We start from the raw sequence: 6,271 nt of genomic DNA on the forward strand, positions 1-6,271 counted from the left end.
TCTCATAACCACAATGTGGTTTTGGCTCTGCTGCCACAAAGCAACTAGGAATATTTGCTTCTAATTACAGTACTGTATTGATCATCTGCTATTCTAAAGTGAAAGAGGTCTGCCTTCTCTTTTCCATTAGTGCAGTGCAGCATTCTCCAAGCAGATGCCCTCAGGATCAGGCTGTAACTTCCATCAGCCCCAGTCAGCGTGGCTCGGAGGCCACCAGGTTGGGGAAGGGCATTTTCAGTCTAAAAGCAGACCTTTACCTAACATGAGGTTTCCTTCTGGGATGCCCTCTGAAACAGGGAGGACTTAATTCCCTCCTTTCCCAGAATGCAGTGTGGTGCAGGGAAAGCCCAACTCTGAGGCAAGGTGAACCCCTATGCACAGGAGGCAAGGTGAGCACCCCTCACCTCTGGCCCACCTACTTGCTTGCCACCATTCCCACACCTGCAAGCCCAGCCACTGGCCTATCTATCTATCTATCTATCTATCTATCTATCTATCATCTATCTGTCATACTGAGTAAGTGGCCGTGTTTGATTTAAGGAAGGACTCTTCTGCGCTTCCTATCTCATATTGAGTTTGCAAGTGGCACCTGCTTTTATTTCATTTATAGCGCACACACCCCTTCAAAGGTCCTGGGTCAGATAGCAATGTGCCATAGGACACTCCCTTCTAAAAAAGAGGTCAAAATTAAGTCAGTACTTTGGGGATTAAGGACTGCGATCCTTCCCACCTTTGCCTAAGGTGTAAGCACCATTGAACATAGTGGGACTTTCCAAGTAAACTCGAATATACTGCTGCTGCTTTGGTCCTGCCTTGCAGCAAGAGACTGTTTTGTATGATTTTGTGGTCTAATCTTACTCTGTTTCTATGACACTATGCAATCTGCACATATTTTTGATGGTCAGTTTGTTTGCACTTGCCAAGCACAACACTGAATTCCAGTGCCTTTTTTTTTTCTCAGAGTGCTATTAGTTTGTTTGACACCTCTGACAAGCCAGAAGCACTTAGCGATTTGCAGCTACTGCTCTCTCGCTCTCTCTCTCGCTCTCTCTCTCGCTCTCGCTCTCTCTGCATTTGGGACTTCCGCAGTTGCTTGCTAGACAGCCGAGTTCCCTTCCAAACAGTGAGCAGAGGATGCTGGCTGAAATGTGCATTCCGGCATGCCAGGCAGTCTGCCTTCTGCACAGATCAGCTGATTCAAAACAGGAATAGAGGACTCCGAATGAGAATGACCTTTCTTGTCAGCAAGGGCAATCAAGTGTTTGTATAAAGCCACGATACTCTTGGCAGAAGCTTCCTTTCATAAAATGGATTTGGCTTCTCTTTAGAGAATTACAATTGTTTTGCAAGCACAGTTTAGCTTAGAGGGGCCAATTCACATCACCATATTGTCATGGAGAATATGTGGCCTGAATGGCTCTGGATTGATTTTCACCTCGCTGTGAAGAAGAATGTGTTTGTTTAATTGTAATCCAGTTTACAACTCAGCCACTATTTGCCATGCTGTTGCTCAACCGCCTTTTGGCTTCTTTGCTGCATGAATTGGAGTTTGTTTCCTTAAGAAATTTGCTTGGCACCCTGCACATACAATTTACAATACCATTTATAATACAATATTACAACAATGACAACACATTAAAACTCAATAAAGCAGCAAAATCTTAATCTGTTCTTTTTTATGTATTATGTTTTTTATGTCTTAATCTGGTTTATAAAAGGCAGATACCAGGTGAGCGCATGAACACATACTCTGCAGGTGTATTAATCAAAAAACATTATTTGGGGAAATTAGCAATACTACTATTGGGGTCTTAATGGCAAGATTGCATTGCCTATGAATACCTTTCTTACTTTGGGGGATTAAGCAATGACTACTAAAGAGCCAACATTAGTGTGCTTGCTCTAGAGTAGGTGTGGGGAACCTTTAGAGATCCAGATGTTGCTGAATTTCCTCTGCCATCATCCCTGGCCATTGTCCATGCTTTCTGGAGCTGATGGGAGTTGTAGTTCAACAACAGCTGGAGGTCTAAAGGTTCCCCACATCTGCTCTTGAGAGCTGGTAATAGCCACACTACTGCTGCAATTGTAATATTTAAAAAAAGAATAAAAAATGATTTAAGAGTGAAAATAATGGCTCCTGTGGTTTGACATGCTGCTACAGAAATATATAGGGTTCAAAGAGTTAATAAGATACTACACAGACCACACACCCATGCTGCCTAGGTTATATGGTATGCTTAGGGCTTATCCAGTCTTCCTTTTGTGCTACATTTCTAGGCACAAGTCCAGGTTTTGAAGTTCCACGTCTGCAGGTGTTGGTGTCTGTTTTTTTAATCTTGCTGTTTTCCCAGGAAAACCGACATTTTACCATTTGAGTTGGAGCAAATGGTAATCAGGATTGCTGTTTGTTCTGATTAGGGATTGCCATTTGCTCTTCTTCAGTGGGTTTTCCCAAGGAAAGCACCAGGACAAAAGAGAAAAGGATAACCACTCAGACACAAAGCTTTAAACTGTAGATCTGTGCCTGAAAAGCAAGGTGCAAAAACTGGGAGAAGCTTAGAGGCAGAGAGTTGCCTTCAGTGGAATTAGGAGGCTGGACCTTACAGACTCAGCTTTGCTATGGACAAAGAAACTAAAGCAGGACGGGTGAAAGGTCATATGCAGAAGTACTGGCTTTTCAATCAAAGTGGGACAGAAAATCAGGAGGATAAAGAAAATAAGAGAGTAAGGGAGTTGAGGTGCTAATGATCTGAAGAAACCAAAAAAGTATAAAACTGGGTTTTCACTGTAGCATGGAGGGATGTTTTCATGAATGGGCTATAAATTCACCGCTAAGCCAATCATCTCAAACTGTGAAAGTGCTTAAAACAGCAGCAGCTACATAGTCCTGTAGACGTTATTGGACCCATCAGCCCCTGACAGCATGGCCAAGAGTCATGGGTAATGGGAGTTAAGTGTCTAAAGATATCTGGAGAGTCACAGATTCGCCATCTCTGGTTCAAAATGCCAAAACTAGCAGCTTAAAGTTCTGGGCTACATGCACCACGAAGCATTTGTGTCACTACATTTGCTGAACATAGCCTTGAGCTATGTGATTTCTTTGGTGATTTCATTGCTTTATGTTAATAAACAAAAAAGACTCCTAACAGTCTCCAGTTCATTGTGTTTACAGAAATCCATCACTGTGTGGCTGGGTACACACTCCAGTTTACTCTGTACCCAGTGCACACCCATTGCTGGTTTGGGAAGTGTACTTACTACATTAGCAACAAACCATATCTATTTTGTAATTTATGAAATACAGAGCCTTGATGTGTTTTCCTCCTAACCACCTTCATTCCAAATTGAGAAGAAGGCCAGAGTGCAAAGAAGTATCAACGCCACTCTTTCTGGCAATTTTACAGTCAGCGTACTCTGACATAGCTCCAAGCATATCTAGTACTTCAGATGTGCCTTTGTGTTTTAGTTCGATAAAAGGACGTGTAAACAGTGTTAGACATAAATGTAGATAAAGTGATACCTTTTATTAAAGCAACAGGAAGTGTTAAGTCAAATATCAAGTTTGTCTATGACGCACGTAGATCAGTTTGGAAATACTCTGCTGTCAAAAATCTGTAGACATGTGAAAACAAGGAAGCAAGACATTAGAATTCAAAAAGGGCACTGGAGAGTCCTATTGATCAACACCATAGGGGCAGTGTTCAAATTATTGGGGGTGAGGTAGGGGGCTCATAATAAAACTCACAAGCCCTTTGACTTTCCAAGTTTAGCTCAATTGTAACCACCTAAAAACAAAAGCTAAGGTGACTGCCCCAGCCCTGAGGTCCATTTTGCACTCTCTTTGATGGCCTTCTGCCAACAGGTAAACTCCACCATGTTTGGAAAGGTGTTTTGTCCTGCCAAGTTGATTAGGTTCTGCTCCTGCTGCTCATTGATGTGTTTAGTTTAGCTGCTGGTTCTTTATGTCCATGCCTGTTTTTATTCGCTTGTTTCTGTGTCTTGATAGTTGCTTTATTGTACTTTATTATTGGAATTGTGAGTTGTTTTAAGGTGTTTTTATTGGAATTGCAAGCTATCTGCCTTGGATGCTTTAATACAGAAAGGGAAGGTAATAATTTTATGAAAAGTACTAATAAATAGCAATATTGTAGAATGGTCCCCAAATTTCTTCTGTGCACTAACTTGAGAAAATGTGAGAATTCAAGCATGCTATTTAGATCTCATCCATGTGATAATTTTGAATGTGTTTCAGTCTTAGGGTCATTCCACACATCACAATTGCTACAGCAAAAGCACAGAATGTGCAGTTGTCATTCCAGGCTAAGTTAGTAAAACTTGGTTCCCATTGAAATCAATGGGAGTTCATAAAGTCATGACTAACTTTTCACATTGGTTTCATTGGGACCCATCCACAACTAACTTACTCAGGATCCAACCTATTGTGTGACTGGCAGAATCCGCGACCAGGGGAAAGAGACGGCGGAAGAAGAATGGAAGAAATTTAAAATCTATCTTAAGAACTACTATAAAGTTGATGAATGCTAAAATGCTGAGGTTTTGAGAAAGAAAGGGAGATTACAGCGATATAAGATTAGGTTGAAGGAAAGATTAGGAAGACATATGTTTGATAGAATTATTTAGAAGTTGCTGAAAAATTTTGGACATTGGGATGCAGAAAGGGGAGGTATGGGGGAGTCTGAGAAACGAGGTTTATGAAAAAAAGGTTATGAAATTATACATGTTTGTATGTCTTTTTATATGTTTGTATTGTTTAAAAAATCTTGTAAAATCAATAAAAAATTTATATAAAAAAAGGATCCAACCTATTGTGTTTATGCATAAGAGCTGCAGCCAATGTCTGAATCCTTGCACATAGATGCCTTTCATTATGTGTGACTGAAAAACCAACATCACACAGTTGTCACCAGGCTTAAGATAACCACTTTCTGTAATAGCTAGTTGGTGATCTGTATATATATTCTTGCATGCCACCCCATTCTCTGAGTGGTGTGAGACTCCAGGGGTTCAAAGCGCTTACCCAGGGTTCAGTTTCCTTGGAATGAGGGACAGTGGAAACTGTGGCTTCTTTACAACATATGGTTTATTTACACATATCTACACCCTGAGCCTAAGATGGAGGGGCTCACAGCATTAGCCCTGTGAAGGGCTTGCTTCTCCCATAGTCATAGCCATGGTTTCCAGCCGAAATCAAGCATGGCTCTTTCTCTCTGGCTTCTCTGCCTGCTTCTTGCCCAGCTGTCACACACTCTAATCTGGCTATTGTCCTCCTCACCAGCAGCCAGGTGAGGGAGGGAGGTTAACCCATGAGCCCATTGCTACAGAGCAACCTCTTTAGTTATACTAATCACCATACATGCAGTTACCTAGGTAGCAACTATGACCCTTGCCTGGCTAATTCAACAATGGAATCCTCCACTAGATTTTAATCCTTACTGGATCCAGATGATTAGAAGGGACTTGGGCCTTATACAACTCACAACACTATAGATCAGGCTTCCTCAGCCTCGGCCCTCCAGACATTTTTGGCCTACAACTCCCATGATCCCTAGCTAGCAGGACCAGTGGTCAGGGATGATGGGAATTGTAGTCTCAAAACATCTGGAGGGCTGAGGTTGAGGAAACCTGTTATAGCTGTTGAAAACCAAATTGATGTTTATTAATGAAATTGCAGCACACAAGTATTCTTTCAAAAATAAATAAACCATACATTTTAGGTATTTTAAAAACCACACAAAGCTGCCAGAATTCAGGTATCGGATCACAAATAAATAATTTTACCCAAGTACATCATCAACAGCCGATTCTCAGTCCTTCAGTAGAACTGAAATTGTGAATATTTGACATATATTCTGGCAACAAAGACTTCACCAGCCTAGATTTTGATGACAATGTAGTAGAAGAACTTGCATAATTAATGGATGTCATGCTTGAGGCCATGAAAGCTTTTAAAAACATTGTTGCTGAAATTAGCCTCAACATAAACTGGGCTGAAACAAGAATGCTCATCGTTTGCAGTTTCAAGCCCTGCTATGAAACTTCAGCATTTTAGCATGTAGCAATCTAATTCATTTTTTATTTCACCTACTTTAGCTCTGCAGTTAGTTACGCATGTAGTAGCATTAAAACATGAAGGTGTTGCTTAAAGCCGTGCCATCCAACAGTACATTTCATACAGCAAGCTCAATATTCAAAAGGATAAAAGACCCAGAATCTATGGCACCTCTGCCAACTTTTTTAAAAAACACCGCTA

This window comes from Podarcis vaucheri (assembly GCF_965113315.1).
Source record: "Podarcis vaucheri genome assembly, chromosome: 9".
NCBI classification, from domain to species: Eukaryota; Metazoa; Chordata; class Lepidosauria; order Squamata; family Lacertidae; genus Podarcis; species Podarcis vaucheri.